Below are 17266 nucleotides of genomic sequence, written 5' to 3'. Positions count from 1 at the left end.
AAAGAGACGTCGATGGAGAAGGTACACAGAGAAGCAAAATCAATGCACTTGTTTGGGTTTCTTGAAGCTCAGCCTTGGCCATTTAAATGGGTTTCCTTCAGAATGTACCTTCTTTATTACAGAATTTTAAGATTACTTATTATCTGAGGTGGAAAATAATCCAGGCAACCATTAACAGAAGATTCAAAACGTTGCCAAACATCAGTCTGAGTGGTAAGAACCCCACCTCCCTGCGATTAATTTCAACTCCAAAAGCAACATCCCTGTTAAACAAAGCCCGGAATCAAAAATTCTCTCCGGCACAGGTGAATACACACCTATACCTATTTTTGGCAGAATGAGATATGCTATCACCCTTCGTGGTCTGAAGGCTTCATGCAAACTAACAACGGTGAAACAAAGAAAAGCATCCAAAATGAAGGCGGCACTCAGCTTTGAAGAAACAATAGCACTTACTTCCCCCAGGACCCTGCACTGGCCTCAGAACTGCTGCCCTGTCCTAATTCACGTGTGTTTCCCTGAACTCTCCCAGACTGCTCCTTATTCGGGAGAGCCTGGGCTCCGTGCACACACAGTCAGCCGGGGACTGAAACGCACCTCCCAAGACACCTCAATCGATGCAACCTCGGGCTTCCCCAAACAGAAGAGAACCAATAAGAACCACTCCCCGGCACATGCACGCTTGGATCCAGGTAAAAACAATCTTCCTTCATGAACCGAGTAGCTGCTGGCCAGCCAAGCCTTCCCCCGGAGAACATATTTTGGGACGGAACGCCAGACTAGGCATGCTACTAACAAAAAAGCAGGATCAAATGAAACAGAGGACAGGATGAACGCGCTTCGTTTCATGCATGCCTGGGTTTTTTCCTGCGAGATAAAGACTCAGAGTAATTACCATGAACTGAAACTTCCTCACTGATCTCCTTTGGCAGCTGGCAGTGGCTGACTGCCGATGCTCTACAACAAAGAAGAACGCCTTCTCTTCAGTGCCTTCCTCCTCCCGTAACGTTACCAGCTAAGCACCTCCACCACCGTTGCCAGAACACAGTGGAGTATCTCTGTATCTATGTCTCCGATGCATAAGGAGTACAGTGGAAACCTATCAAGCTGGCGAGCAGCGATGCTAGCAGCCAATGAGGAGAGGCTCAGGCGGAATCCAGCACATGCTCTCTGAGGCGCAGGCTGTCACCAGCGTTTAGCAGGCTGCTAATCTAATTATAGCTAGTTTGCTAGCACAAGAGCTACTGGAGCAAAGCACATGAGCAAATTAAATTTTAATAAATTAAACCCCAAAGACAACATCATCTTGATTTCCTGTCATTCTGGGGATTAATGTGCCACCTTATAAACTGTAAGTGATTTTTAAAGTGCATTCTTGTTTTTCCTCCAATCTAGAGAAACAAAGCGTGGTTACCCCTCACATCGAGTCCAGCTGACTTGCACTGCAGATTCCGGCACGGAGAATAAATGGCAAAATCAATACCGCGAAGGTATTAGTGCTAGTGCTGTAAAATCTGAGTCTTACTTTATTTACCCTGATTAGCAATTTGCCACTTATTTGTCCTAAAGTGCTAATTAGTCTCCAATAGACTTTGAAATCCCATGTAATTTCCATGCATAGTGGAAAAGTGCTCATCAAGGTGCCAAAATCATACTCCTGAGAAGAGTAATCAATAATAATTTAGAGCTACAAGAGATGGAAAGGATACCAGAAATCACTGTAAAAATTTTTTAAAAGAAATTTGCCTACTCTTGAATCCAGGTAAAATGATTATGGAGTTAAAATTATTGTGGAGTTTTTGGATGATCTTCAATAAAGTATTAAATACTTTGCCTAGATTAAGCCTAAAATGATGACCAGCTATCAAATAAGATATCTTATTTTGAATCTGTTCGGAGAATAAAGTTGAGTAGAACTCATACTAAGAAAAAAAATGCATATCCAATTTTCAAAGTAAATTCTGTTAACTTCTATGATTTCTAATAATCAAACAGCACTTGATGATATAGTCAGTCTGATAATATATTGGGGTCACATTGAAAAGCTTACACGACCACATTGTGTATGTTAAAATTTATCTCTTAAGGAAATGGTCTGTGTACTTCTTGCTTGTATGCCCCTTGACCTCCTTGAGTTTTCACAAGCCCTTCCATATCATATTTACAGCAAATATTTTCCACAACAGAAAAGTTTGCCCACTGCACAATTTAATGGTAAAATTAGTTCTAGGAGCCAAATCCTGCGAGAGGCAGTTTGAAGCCTGGGTGAAGAGCGTACATTCTAACAGCCATACCACCTGTGTTTACATTCTGGATCCGCTACTTCCTACTTGTGTGACTCGGGACTAGTGACTGGATGCCTCTGGGTCTCAGAGGCAAAAATGGGAGACATCTTGCAGGATTGACAATGAGCTAGTAGGATTCGGACAGGGCCTGGCACAGAGTGAGTTCTAAATTAAGCTGTTATTAATAGCAGCAATCTTTTCACCACATCATATTGTCTATCTTCTTTCCCAGTAACACACAACTCGAAAAAAGAAGTGTCTAAACACTTCTCTATGGTACAGTGTTGTCAGAAACACCATTTAGAAGTAATTCATAGTGACAAGCTGGTGGCAGCCTTGATTAATCATACAGAGCTGTTATGGGGATTCACTGTGATAACCAAAATTATTTCCCCAACTTCTTTTTGGCTAAGTAACACTCTCTAGTTTCACTTAATTCTATATGAACCAATCTTAAAGGAATTTTCAGGAAATTAAGGGCTTACAATTATATTTCACTAATGACTTGCAATATAGATTAAATGATATTATATATTTGAAAAGTGTTTTCTATGAAATATAAACCAAGGAAAGTTTCTAATGAGGTGTTTGATTAAATTTAAAACGACAGATTTATGTGAAAAGGGGAGAGAAGGTAGCCAGACAAATGCAACTTCTGTCCCTGCAGCCTATATATTTATTGGTTCTCCCTTTCTTGTAACTACGTTCTACAAATTTAATAGTCCTGGGGTGATATTAACCAAATCTGTTAATATGTTAAACTTATTTTCCGGCCCTGGATCGGTGGCTCAATAGGTTGGAGGGTCGTCCCATATACCAAAAGGCTGAGGGTTCAATTCCCGGTCTGGGCATGTACAGGAGGTGGCCAATTGATGTCTTTCTCTCTCTCTCTCTCTCTCTCTCTCTCTCTCTCTCTCTCTCTCTCTCTCTCTCTTTCTCTCAAAGTCAATAAAAACACAGGGTGTCCCCCCAAAATGTATACAGACTTTAACAGCTATAGCGCAATTTTGAAAATGAAATGTATTTTAATAAACAATGCTTTTATAATTATTCAGTGGGTGAATTTTAAAATTTTTTAAAATTTATTTTCCATAATTCCCAGAAATTGGTATGTTCTACCAGTCAAGCTCCAATCCAGTGATAATATGCCAACTTCTCATTTCTCTAGTCTTGTTTTGCTTTGATTTTTACTGGAAAACCTTTACAAAATGCTAACATCCTCAACAACCATTATGATCTGCTCTAAGAAACCAAATATTCCCAGGGATTAATTAGTAGCCATGGAAAAGGAAGACTGACTCAGAGGCATTTTTCAATCTTTGTATACCATAGACTGTTTGGGAAATAAACCAGAGAAAGGAATGGTATGGCTCATAAACTTTAAGGGGAAGACAGCAAAGAAACTCACGGTCCATAAATTCAAGAGTGAAAAATGGTGTACAAATGTAGACACAAACACAAACTTGCAAAACAAGATGGAGACACGCCTCTAAAGAAACTGCTGCATGAGCCACCTCGAAGCATCGTCCACGTGAACTATCAAAGCGCAATCACCATTATCAGGAGCTCCAACTCCAAGAGGAATTGGCTTCCGTGATTTGGCCTAAGGCACAGCTCCCTGGAGGCTGCCAGGATACAGACTAGTAACACTTCTAGGCATTTATTTAGGAAACAGCCAACAGCTCTGCCTTCCTCTTCATTTAACAGACTGCGAGCTCAAAAAAGGGCACTGTTTTAAAAAGCTGTTTAATTTGTCTCAGGCCTGTTTTGTATAAGACATTAAGCAGACGCATCCTAAGAAAAGGTCACTGTCCTTTCTTAGGTCTTATCTTTCGGCATATTTACTAAATATTTGTCTGAGATTGAGTATTAGCTTATTGGTAAACTTTCTTACTACCATTCGACTAGGTGAGCCTGTATATTTTTTTAATCTCGGGAATAGCACTTTTATCTTTGAACTTCAATCAACTCTTCCTTGAATCTGAAAAAGCATTCATGGACTCAATAGCTTTAGGCACCTACTACGTGCAAGGACGGTGCTGGACATTGGGGACACTGAAGGCAGGGAGACAGTATTCTGATTCCCACTGGACCGTCCATTCTCATTGGGAGGATAAACATTAAGTGACTCATTAACAACTGAGTGGTTCTGGTGGGGAAACTGCTGGGACGTGCAGGCTGCTATGAGAGCACGTAAGTGGGCATAGAGAGGGGGCTCTGTGACTGAAGGAGGCTTCTGGCTGGAGTGTGCGTGAAAGGCAAGGTCCTGGAGAGCCCAAGACCCAAGGACACAGGACGGAGTGCAGACAGCTGGGAACAGCTCCCACAAGAGGAGGAAAAGCGGTAGTCAAAGCCCTCTGGAAATCTGATGGCTGATTCATTCCCCCAAGTGCTTTCTAGTAATAGGTTCCCGTTATCTTCCAGGTCAAAACCCTTGCTCAGCCTTCATAGCACAAAGAAGAAAAGCGTGTACATTTCACATGTGCTACACTGGGCTAAAGTAGGAGCAGGCGGTCACCAGAGAAATGGTTGACCTCACTGAAGGGGTTTGTTTCTTCAAGGTCTGTTGGGATTCTCTAACCTGGGAGAATGAGGAGAGGAGGGCCTGTGTATTGAGAAGTTCCAACAGAACGTTCAGCTTTCTCCCCTTGCAAATGAAATGATTTCTCCACACAACTTCAGACTGGTCAGAATATTCTGACCAGAAGTGTCTCAATTTCGGTTGTTTGTGAAACTCCATCTCGCTGGAAGGGGCCCAGGGCAGTGGTTTCTGCTCTGAGGAACAGGGACCTGCCTGGGCGGGGGGAGGCCCGATCACAAGCTGGGCCACCAAGGCTGACATTTCTCCCATTTGCTGCGGTGCCCCCAGCTCAGGTCTATGCCCCGGCGCTGCCAGGAGTGGGGGAAGGGGCCAACAGTCCTGGGTGGCCCCCGTATAGAGTGACGGGCCAGTGAGTGATGGAATAGACAGCTTGTATGGAGCATTTCCACGGTGGCGTTTCAGGCCACCAACACGAACTCACTGCTGCTGGTGGAACTGGGCAGACATGCTAGCAAGCGGCTCCCCCAAGCCTACGTGCGAGGGGTTCTAGCACACCACCCACGCCCCACTATGAGGAAGAAGAATGAATGTCCAAGATGTGGAAGTCTCCTCTGGCTACCAGGAGCTGTAGGACAACTGCTGGGCAAGCAAATGGGTAACTGGTGCCCCTTCCTTCTCTGTTCAGAACACGCACACATCGGCTTTTTTAAAGAATGTGGCATCTGGGTACTCAATGCAGTTATAAGGTGGCTAGGCTGAGAAAAACTGAATCAGGCTGCAGGAAATTACTCCAGCGGCTCCAAAGGGCATGCGCGGCCCTCGGCTCCTCCCTCTTTTCAGATTCTTAGCATCAGACCTGTTTACCACGAAGTGACCCCCCTGCCTGAATAGGGCCTCCGAAGTTCCTTTGTATGTCAGTGTGGGACATGTTGTATAGTCAGCTCTGGGGGCCCTCTGCGAAGCCTCCTGCTGAGAAAGATGCTTATGTTTGGATAAGTGTCTTACCAGGCTACATACATACATAGACTGCATGAATCCTCTCTGTGGGGTGCAGTTTATAATCCAGTTGGGCATCTTTTAGTGTCTCCTCAAAGCCTTTTTTCCCTTCTAGTGATTCACATTTTATAGTACTGGTGAAGGGCAATGGAAGGGTAGGAAACAATGAGACAACTAAGGAGTTTTGAATTCGAGGGGAGGCTTGCTTCCAATGGCTAGCTGTTGCTTGTTGGAAGCTACCCATTGTCTTCACTATCAGAGAAGTGTAAACAAGGAGCCCAGAACACTGGTGAACCTTGAGCCCTGGCAAGGGCCAGAGTTATGAACTGATTGTTTAGTCGAGACAATGGTGGTTCAAGCAATTTCCTGACCAAATAGTCTCAGAGTAAATCTTTACTAATATTTACTGCCCTTTAAGACTGTCTGTCTGTTACTGGAATTGCCTGCCTGACTAAGGGCAATATTGTGTATCCAAAATTGAATAAAAGGTTGGCAAGGTCTGGGAACCAGCAAAGTCCTTCCTGTAGAGTTGGATTCTCCACCTGGCCCCCAATTTCCAAATTATTATTTCTTGTCTCGTCTCTATCATTTGCGCACAGCCCTTCTCCAGATCTCCAACCCTGAACCACGTGGGACATGGTTCACACAGTTGCTACCAAATTAAGAACAGAAGCTCTGGCCACCTTGGCTATCTGACCACTTCACACATTGTATCCATGTGTAGGCTGACAATCCAGCGCAGCTCACACACCCTGGTGGGGGGACTTCCCAGGACCCACCCAGACTTGCATGGCTGGACAGCATGTCACTGGTACTTGACCACAGTGCTTGGCTGGATGGTCTCCCAAGGTCCCTTTTCCCCATTTCCTTGTCCACTTTCCCGCTGTAGCCTCTATAATAAACCAATGAGCTCAGCCTCTCTTGCCAAGGATATAACTGGTTTCTTAGATCTAGAAGCAAGAAGTCACATGATAGAAGAGAAAAAAGATTTTCTTAGGTATGGCACTAACCCTAAGAAAGATTTATACAAACAAAATTTACACCTGCTATGTTTCATACCTTTCATACCTCCTAACATGCAGCACCCCGATCCCAGAGGGCACAAGTACCATGTGTGTATAAAGGTAGCAGGCCACATAGGTCTGCCCAGCCCCCAGACCTCCTCACATCCTAAAACTACCCAGCCAACCTGTCCTCCTCAAAAACATGACCCCTGCTCATACTGAGCTAGTCTATATATATAAAAGCCTAAGTAACTATTATGACCTGACGATCAGACTACTGGCCAGTAGCTATGACATGCACTGACCACCAGGGGACAGACATTCAATGCAGGAGCTGCCCCTGGTGGTCAGTGCACTCCCACAGCCAACCTCCCGCGGCCAGCCAACCTCCCATGTTCCCTCCCTCCAGCTGGCTGGCCCCAATCGGCCCCAATTGCCAGCCAGGCTGAGGGACCCCACCTGTGCACAAATTTGTGCACCAGGCCTCTAGTTTTTTTATAAGAAGCACACACACTCTCACGCCTGCTAAAGCAATGGTAACCACTACATTCCACAATTAAGAAGAACCCACAGAGGGCTTTTGTGCAGGTGGACACAATTGAGAAGAGAGCTGGAATGTGGTAGTCCTGCAAAAAAAGGCATTTTCCCCACAAAGTTGAGAAAACTAAAGGGTTAGGGTAACACAAGAAAGTTTTAAAATTTTTATGCAAAAAGCACTCACATTAAGAAAAGTCTTCATTATGATGGTTATAGTCTGAATTTCAGGGTTCTAGTTCACAAACACATTCTTTTTAGGAAAGCATCTTTTTTATTCACCTGCCTTCTAGAGCAGCTCATTTTTATCTAAGTGACTATTTCTTAATTACAAAGTCAAATAATCAATTACAGGGAATTTTTTTAAATCTCTCACTGCACACAAATTTAAGCATTGCATAATAAAATGACTTTTACATCCTCTAGAAATAAAACCTCCCACCTTCCTTTCATTTACATTTATATGGATCTTTAAGTCAAACATGGGTTCATTCATGAGCTGATGAGGTAGGATGTACATAGACATTTCATATAAGTGCAAGTACCTGCTGGTATCAGAGCACACATGTCCAAATGAATGGGCATTCTGGCAGTTAAAAATTAATGTTGCTGCTCTGCAAGGTTATATCCTGAATGATAGTCCTTGGGAAAATTAATGTTGCTGCTCTGGCTCAGTGGGTTGGAGCGTTGTCCCATATACGGGGTGGTCTCAGGTTTGACTCCCAGTCAGAGCATATACCTAGGTTGCGGGTACAATTCCCAGTGGGGGCGAGTATGTGAGGCAACCAATAGATGTTTCTCTCATACATCAATGTTTCTCTTTCTTTCCCTTCCCCTCTCTCTAAAATCAGTAAAACATCTTCTCAGGTGAGGATTAAAAAGAAAATTAATGTTGCTAACAAAAGCCATCTTAACATCTACAAACAAAAAATTACCCCTTGAGCATACTAATTGTGTTATTATTAAATAATTTTATCTATAATAATGTAATAATTACACTGAGTGGCCATATTATGATGATCTCTGAACGCATAATAATCTGGCCACTCAATGTATATCCTATATAATAAAAGGCTAATATGCAAATTGTCCCCTCGACCAGAAGTTCGATTAGCAGGCAGACCGGCCAACCGCCCATGTACACACACACACACACACACACACACACACACACACACACACACTGAGTGGCCAGATTATTATGCATTCAGAGATCATAATAATGTGGCCACTCAGTGTAGATATAATAACCTAATAATAATTAGGTGTAATAACAATTAGATATAACAATTAATAAGACCTATGAATTAGGTTGCAGAAGTAGTTCTGAGCTTATTAGCTTCCCTTCTGTTCTCAAATCATACCATGTTTTTTTCGGACACTGATAGAAATCTTCTAGGATGTGAGCCTGTTTACCTCATCAAAAATCTCTATACTATGAAAAGGACCCAGGACGAGACCCTCTCTCTACTGACCATCGGATCATTTCTACAAAACTTTAAATTACAATAAGTGGACGGATGTCCTAAATTTCAGCTTTGTCTTCTGAAGTGGAACGCCTTCAAATTTCAGTTAAGTAAATTTTCCTATAATTTCAATAGTTCTGTATCTCATCAGCACTAGTTCTTGAGTGCATCTCTACACTGTTGTCCAACATCAAGGCATATAATCTCCCATGAGTAATGCATGCTGCTATTTTAAGCAAAAGCTTCATGGAAGAACTACAAGTATGCATGGCATGAACGTTCATCACTGTGTTTTAACGTTACAAACTTTGAAAGATTAGACTTTTATCTAAACAAATATGCAACTACAAGAACATAATTTGTTATGAAATGCAACTTGGGCCTTTCTGACGCTTTCAATGTCTTGAAAATAGGTCATATAGAAACTTCCAAGGTTATATCCTGAATGATAGTCCTTGGAAGAAATTATGTTGCAAGAACAATACTTCTCATCTTCTACCCCTTTATATTTTATCCTAATCTAGCTACTTTCCAGCTGCTAACTTTGGGTACATTACTTAACTTTTCTTCGCTTGAATTTTCTCATCTGTAACATGAGGACAAAGAAATGATTTACTACATAAAGAAAGCATTTAGGGAGTGCCCAGCACTTTGCAGACATTATCGAAGTTCTTCCTGCTTGGCTGATGACAAAATTAAAACATCCCGGCCAAATGATATTCATGCTATTAGAAAAACGATCCCCTTTTCTGACCTTTTTCTGACCCAGAAAAAGAAATTATATAGTATAAACACAACCATCATGCCCTGAGCACAACCCAGATGGGACATGTTATACTGGTAAGAGTTTGTTAATAACATCCAGAAATTCTGGGACTTAAACAAGCACAACTTCCTTGCTGGGGCAATTTTCGAAACGTTCTTGAAAATCTTACAGATGTGCATACCTTTAACCCTGGCCATTCGCTTTGGGAAACTATCCTAAGGAACTAGTTGGAATCACATACAAATATTAATTCCAAATAGTAGAGGATATGCGCAAAAAATATGGAAGCCAGGTAGTTATCACAGCATACTTTCTAGAGCAAAAACAGAAAATGAAAAACTTTTTCAACAATAGCCAACATGATTACATAAACGATGCTGTATACATAAAAATTAATGTTATATTGTGCAGTTCTTCAAAAGTGATATTATGTATTATGAAAGAATATTTATTAAATGGAAATGTAGCTGACTATTAAGTGAAAGTCATAAATCAATGTATGATGCCATTGCTGTTAACATGATTTCTCTGTGTACATATACAGGCATCTCTGTGTATACATGTGGAGAAAATATTTAGGGGCAAGGCCACAAGGTGAATAGTTCTTGTCTCTGCATGGTTGGCTTGTCTGAATTGTTTAATTTTTCTCCTCACATTGAACATAAATTGCTTGTTAAAACTCTGTATTTTCCCCACCCATGGGAAAAACTTCGGGTGGTAAGTTTTTCATGAGTAGCACCTCTAAAGTCTCCGGCTTGGAGGTTCAGGCTGCCTGACATGCCCTTGTCATTGGATCTGTCCTACAGCCAGTCTACATGGTACAGCTTAGCTTTGTTAACTTGCTAGTATGTGCACCATCAGCAAACACGATGCTGATATGCTAATCGTTCCAGGCCATAAATCAAACCATTAGGGTGGGAACCTGGATTATCAGTCAATTTGCTGATTATTATTATACATTAGAGCAAGCCTCTGTTGGCAATAGGGCAAGTGCGCACTGCTAAGTACGGCTTAGATATTCTTTCCCATAGTTATTTGGATAATTTTCTCCTTTTATCTAAAGGCATTCTTGTACACGTGGAAGATATGGCCAGGTTCAAATGCCTGGAAAAAAGCCAGGGAGTTTCAGTGATGGAGAAAATGGAAAATAATTTCTTTGGATATGAAGTTAGAAACATTAGCATGATTCAAAATTGACTGGAACCTTGGCAAGTTTCTGAAGCTTTATGGATTGTTACTACTATAGCGGGAATCGAGTTGAAATAAAGTAAAGCCATCACCTTTCGCCGTGTCTGCCTATATGAGCTCTATTTTTACTTTCACAGTTTAAAAAACCTTTAATGATAGCTTCGTGTCATTAATAGATAATGATTTGATGGTTTTGTCAGAAAGGTATTTCCATTTCTAGTGTAGATTTTAAAGGTAATTTCATGATATATCTAGGGATCAATTTTTAAGTTCCACAATAGAAACTAATATGCAAATGGATTGTTAACAGAAATTTGCCTTGAAGCGAACTGTGCTCAAGTCCACCTATACAGTTGAGTGTAAAGCCAAGATTTTTTTTTCTACTGAAAATAATCACATACACACACCCTTTCTTTTTTGACTGCTGTTTTTCATAAATGGTGACAACTGCTCTGTACTTGATTCCCTGTTTCTATTTTCATGTAGAGAGAGAGAGAGAGAGATCCTTTTCCCTGTTTTCTTTTACAACAAAGAAATGTTTTTTCATTACGTAACCCCATTTAAGGCAGTGACGACAATTATGGGACCTTCTTTTGTTTAACAAGTGCTATCCGCTTGGAAACATGTACCACTCACCGACTTTAACAGAAAAAGGATCGTGTCCTTCAAGGATGAGAAAGAAGCTATTTGAAGGGAAAGAATCCTTTGTAAATCTGAACATCTGAATCATTTCTAAATAAAGAAGAAAATCTGTGTCACTTATTTAAGGTAGTTTCTTGGCTTAACAATTTATGCTTTATGGACACAATAAAGAAAAAAGCTATTCCTCCAAACGTTACTGGCCCAGTTTGTAAATCGGATGTTTGAAAGACATTTCTGCAGAGGTGGGTTTTCTCTATGTAGGGCACCTTTTCTAAGCAGTAAGTATCAGAGTATCAGGGGGGAAAAGCTCATGGCAAAGATCAGCTTCATTACATACTACTTTTATCGTGTGTATGTTATTAGCCCTGAAAGTGGAAGTGATCTGAAGGACATGAGTTCACCTTAAAGGAAACTTTCTTGGGTTTCTCTTTTGCTTTGTTTTCCAAGTCAGATTACAAAGGAATTTAAATTTCAAGTGTTCGATTACATTCCTCCTGAATGACTGCTCCTACCTTTGCCAAGTCACTGCTCCCATTCAGGGAGAAGCTATTTTAATTCCACCGCAGGCAGGTCCTCTAATGAAGAGGAGACTGAAATTCCTCTTACATGGAATAGCACATGATGAATGCTTTTTATCATGTAGTCTGAGTCAAGCTCACATAAGCGGTTTGCGCACTAAATTATATAGAAGGCTTTTGAATTAATATTGCAGGAATGTCCTCTAATGGGAATAAATAGCGTAAGGTACCTGACAGGCTAGTGGCAAAGGGCTACAGGGGTCCAGAGGGCAGCAAGAGAAACTGCCCACCTGATTTCTTGGTGGCATTTGCCTATTTTATAGACTAAAGAAGTTTTTACAGTTTACCCTTCCTATCAACGGTAAACACAATTTTCACATTTTGTTCTTAAACAAGAACAAAAACACAGTTTGAATATGGGATATGAGTCAGTGTCAGGCTTTAAAAAGATGGTACCTGGTGTTCCCTTATCCCGAGCGTGGGGCGGGGTGGTGTAGGAGGGGTAAGTCTTAGTTAATTTTATTTTGTCTATAATGGGCACAGCTCATTCACACATAGGAGTGGATCCTGCCTTCTCTGGGTGAAGTAAGTAGAAAACCATACAGGCCTTGCTCTCCACTGGCAGTGACGGGTGGTCAAGTTGATGAGAATTAACCCTCCAACTCCCTGAGATGCTCCAGGTGAGAGAGGCAGGGCCCGGCATAGATGGGCACAAGCCTCCTGCCTCAAAACCCCAGCCTGGGACAGGCCAAGGAAAGAAGGACAGCGACGGAAAATTTTTCTTGACTTGTAATTACCACTTCTCTAAAAAGTCCCTTGTTTTCAGCAATGGACAGAATTTTTTCTATGTCTTTTTTTCTCTTTTTACAAAATAACTTAATTTCTGTCCTCCCCAGATATGCTGTGTGTTGTGTACCATTTGGGAGAAGGTATTTTGCAGGGGAAACAAAAACTCCACTGGCAGCCAAGAAGAAGCAATACTAAAGCATTTCTATCCAACGTTGGTTGGTCTCTGTTGTGTGAAATTAAGCGGCATTTCAGTTAACTTATCCTTTTGGACTTACTAGTTTGGGGCTGCTCTTAGTTTGTGCTCAATCATGCCTTCAGACATACTTCTTTTCAGCATTATTCCGGGCCCTAAATTGCAGTGAAATGACATAGTTCTTTTCAGCATTATTCCGGGACCTAAATTGCAGTGAAATGACATTTTTCTTTTCAGCATTATTCCTAGACCTAAATTGGAGTGAAATGACATGAATTACACCAAACTTTTTAGATCTGAACATACTGAAGTCACCCAAATGCAAGACACATTTCACTTGCAAAATTCCAGGTCAGAGACGTGCATTAGCGATGTTTCACGCTCCGTGGAAATGTGAGCCACTGAGGGGAACCTGGATGGTGGCTCCTCCGTGTTCCCGGTGGGAAGAGAGTGTCCTTCACCCACACAAGGATGGAGGCTCTTTCATGAAGACAAATGAAATTCCAACACAGTGGTGTGAATAAGAATAAACAGGTCAGCGAAGCAGAAGAGAGAGTTCAGAAACACACAACTCATTTTTGACAAAGGGACTCAGACAATTCAATGGAGAATGAAAAGTATTTTCAACAAATAATGATGGGACAACTGGATATCCATTTGAAAAAAACAGTAAACCGTGACCACTATTTCACACCAAAAATAACAACCTGAGGCGGGTCGTAGACCTAAACGGTAAAACCTTAAACTATAAAGCTAGAAAAACACAAAGGAGAATTTTGCAATGTTATAGAAGGTATAAATTTTCTAGAATCAGAAGAAAGACTAACAGTAAAGGGAAAAAATGGCGAACTGTCCTCTAAAAGTATTTAAAACTTCTGCTCAGCAAATGACACTGTTAAGACTAAACGAAAAAAAAACTATATCCAATACATACATCTGGAAAAAGGTCTTTTAGCCAGAAAAATAAAGAACTACAACTCAATATAAACAAGATGAACAATCTATTATAAAAAGGGCAAAAACGTGGACATTTCACCAAAGAAGATATACAAAAGACCTATAAAAATAGAAAAGGCACTTCATGTCATTAGTCATGAGGAAATACTAATTAAAACCACAAGACGACACTCTTTCATAGTCACTCAAATCACTAAAAATAAAAAGACAATACCAAATGCTGGCAAGGCTGTAGAACAACTGGAATTCTCACACACCACGAATTGGAAAGTCTGAAGTCAGTCAAACATTTACCCAGGACCCAGCAATTCCACCCAAGGTAAAGGAAAACATATGTCCCCCCAAAAGACTTGTTCGACAATGTTTATAGTGACTTTATTCCAATTGCCCACCTGGAAACAAGCCAAACATCCATTAACAGAAGAACAGATAAATAAACTGAGGTGTATGCACACATGGGATGCTACTCAGCAACAGGAAGGAGCTACTGAGACTAAGGATGAGTCTCAACGACATGATACTAAATGAAAGGAAAAAGCACAAAGCATATTCCCTACTGTACAGTCCACTGAGGTAAAGTTAAAAACAGACAAAACTACGTTATGGTGATAAAAATCAGAACAATGATTTCTTCTGGGGTGTAAAACGGGGAAGTGGCTAGAAAGTGGCCAAAGAGAATTTGCTGGAGTGATGGAATGCTTTGTATCTTTAAGAGGTGGTTATGTGAGTGCACCTATAGGGTGCCCTCAAAATGCATGCACTCTTTGAATAATTATAAAGGCAGGGTTTGTATTTCAACTGCCGTTTTCAAACTTCCAGTAGCATTTTAGGATGAATTTCCTTTGTTCAAAGCTTAATCTGGCTGAAAAGAAACACCAGTTGAGTTATCAGCTGTTAAAGAGTGTATACATGTTTTTTGGGACACCCTGTATTTGGCAGAACTTACTAAAGTGTATGCTTAAGATCTGCAAATTTTACCTAAAAAAACCACCCCCTATTATATAAAAAATAATATTATCAATATAGTCTTACTGTAAGTCTTTAAAATTTTATTACTAATTTGATATCCTAAAAAAATTTTTATTTTAAATTCTTCTGAACCTTTTGAGCTCTTATATGTAGTATGTTATATACATACAAAGAAAAAATGATGACTTAATTCTATATGAATTTACAACAGTTATAGTTTACTTATTTGAAAATTGGATTGTGTGCCCTTTTTATTCAGATTATTTATCAGGAACTAAGACTATTTCTTTCTATTTGTAAACCCTTAGAAAGCTTATTTCAAACAGTCAACCACTGGTAACACCTACTTATAGCACCTTTTCTTCAGTTATTTTTGTCTCTTTAGCTTTTACCTAACCAATTTTTCTTTTATTTGTCTCATGTTTATAATAAAGCAGTTTTCTGGAAGAAAGTATAGCATAGGGAATATAATGAATAATCTATCTATAACAATAAAAGTGTAATATGCTAATTAGACCCGATGTCCTTCCAGATGACCTTCCAGATGAAGCTGGGGCTTGAGGGAAGCCGGTGCCGGCAGCCGGGGGAAGGAAGGCCTACTCTTGGATGAATTTTGTGCATCAGGCCTCTAGTATTGTAATAAGTATGTATGGTGTCAGGTGGGTACAAGACTTATTGGGGGATCACTTCATAAATTACATAAATATCTAACCACTATGCTGAACACTCAAAACTAATATAAAATACAATTAAAAGTCAATTGTAATTGAAAATTTTTTTTCAAAAAAATTTAAAAAACCCAAACATATTAAAAACCCAAATAAATTAAAAAACCCAGATGCTAATGAGCATATTGAATTATAGAAGGCGTTAAGATAGTATGGGGGTTGAATATCTGTTTTATTCCTTATTAGTTATATGAATTTAGATCAAATTACTTAACTTCATTAAGACTCAGTTTCTTGAATGAAGTACTTGTGTCAACAGCTATTTCATAGCTTCAAAATGGGAAGCAGGTGGGATCTGCCACCCCACCCCCCCTTGCAACTAATCAGAGAGGGTATACTGACTGTACACCACATCCAGACGGTTCTAGAACATAACAGTGATAAAATTCCTGTCCCCATGGGGCAAACTGTTCCCATTAAGACCACTTATGACAAGTCAAAGCAATACAGTCTAAGAATGAGGTCAGTCTTTCACTCAGCAATGGCCCAGGACCGCTAACCTTGACTGAATACCTTCCATGTGCCTGGTCCCACACGAAAACGCATTCATCATTTAACCCTCGCAGCTTTCCATGATGTAGATACTATTATCACTATCAGATACTTTACAGGGGAGGGAATGGACTGAGAGGTCATAACCTCCTGGAGGCACCAGCCAGTGAGCGGAGGAATCAGGGGCACACCTGCAGTCAACCCAACATGCCTTGGAAGCATGAAGCCGCACTGTTGTTCCTGAGCTTCAGAGCCTTCCCAGGGCATTTGAAGGGTGATTGAGGAGGGAGTGGGAGGGTCAGAAATGGAGAACTCTCCATATAAAACAGCGTGTTTTAGAGAATTTGGGTCCTCAAGCTTGATTCATGCAGTAGAAAAAATAAGAGCAATTAAAAGGGCAGGGCCTCCAGCTTTATTGCTTAGGGAAGTAAACTACAATCTAATTTCCCAATCTATAGGAAATTCGGAAGAGCAGACTTGCTGAAATTGTGTATTTAGCTGCGTGTGTGTGTGTGTGTGTGTGTGTGTGTGTGTGTGTGTGTGTGTCTCCAGCTCCTCTCAGGAACTCTACACTCAAGCCCAGGATTTCCTCAGCCATGCCAGCATCCTGCACTCTAGGACCCCTCACCAAGGCTGCCCAGGGCTATGCTCTCCCCAAGGAGAGCAGCAACCAACCGCAGAGGCTAGCAAAGGGGAGCAGAGGCCTCCAGGCAGCCCAAGACCAGCCTTTGAACCATGAAGCTTGTGTGTGTTCATGGCCAGGAACTCAGTGCTCAGCCATGGTGTGCCTGCAGCTAGAAATCCAGCAGTAATTAGATTTTGCAGCATTTGACACAACCCCTCTGCTGCCCTCATTTACCAGCTCTGGACAGGAAAGAAGGGCAGACTGCTCCCACTGAAAAGGTAGGCTTCTTCACTTTGAGCCCTGTGTTCTGCCTTAACCCCCAAAGCACAAGATAGCCAAGGACAGAAGGTCCTCTCAGGGTCAAGGTGGCATGGCCATACCCGGCAATTACCCCAGGAATGGGGAGGAGAGAGCGCTGGGACAGAGGGGATTCATCCTTGTCACATTGGGACACACGTTACAAGCAAAGGCCTACGGAAATGAAAGAGCAGTTCAAATAAACGATACCGCGTTGGTGGTATAGTGGTGAGCACAGCTGCCTTCCAAATAAACGATACCACAATATGGAGATT

The 17266-nt window shown here is 41.1% G+C and overlaps 1 protein-coding gene across 5 annotated transcripts in view; it reads right to left on the bottom strand.

Moving 5' to 3' along the window:
* The window catches only part of FAM110B (family with sequence similarity 110 member B), a 181560-nt gene that overhangs the window by 118901 nt on the left and 45393 nt on the right, over window positions 1-17266 (bottom strand). Inside the window, exon 1 of one of the 5 annotated variants that reach the window (XM_079796098.1) lies at window positions 896-1031. The exons of the other annotated variants lie outside the window; for them this stretch is intronic. The gene's annotated coding sequence lies outside the window, so the exon portion shown is untranslated. Of the gene's footprint in view, window positions 1-895; window positions 1032-17266 lie in introns of those variants that run through there. 5 annotated transcript variants of the gene reach the window in all.

The sequence above is a fragment of the Cnephaeus nilssonii genome (assembly GCF_951640355.1).
Source record: "Cnephaeus nilssonii genome assembly, chromosome: 18".
Taxonomy (NCBI): domain Eukaryota; kingdom Metazoa; phylum Chordata; class Mammalia; order Chiroptera; family Vespertilionidae; genus Cnephaeus; species Cnephaeus nilssonii.
Note: the sequence above shows the minus strand (reverse complement) of the source record. Positions and strands in the feature narration are given on the sequence as shown.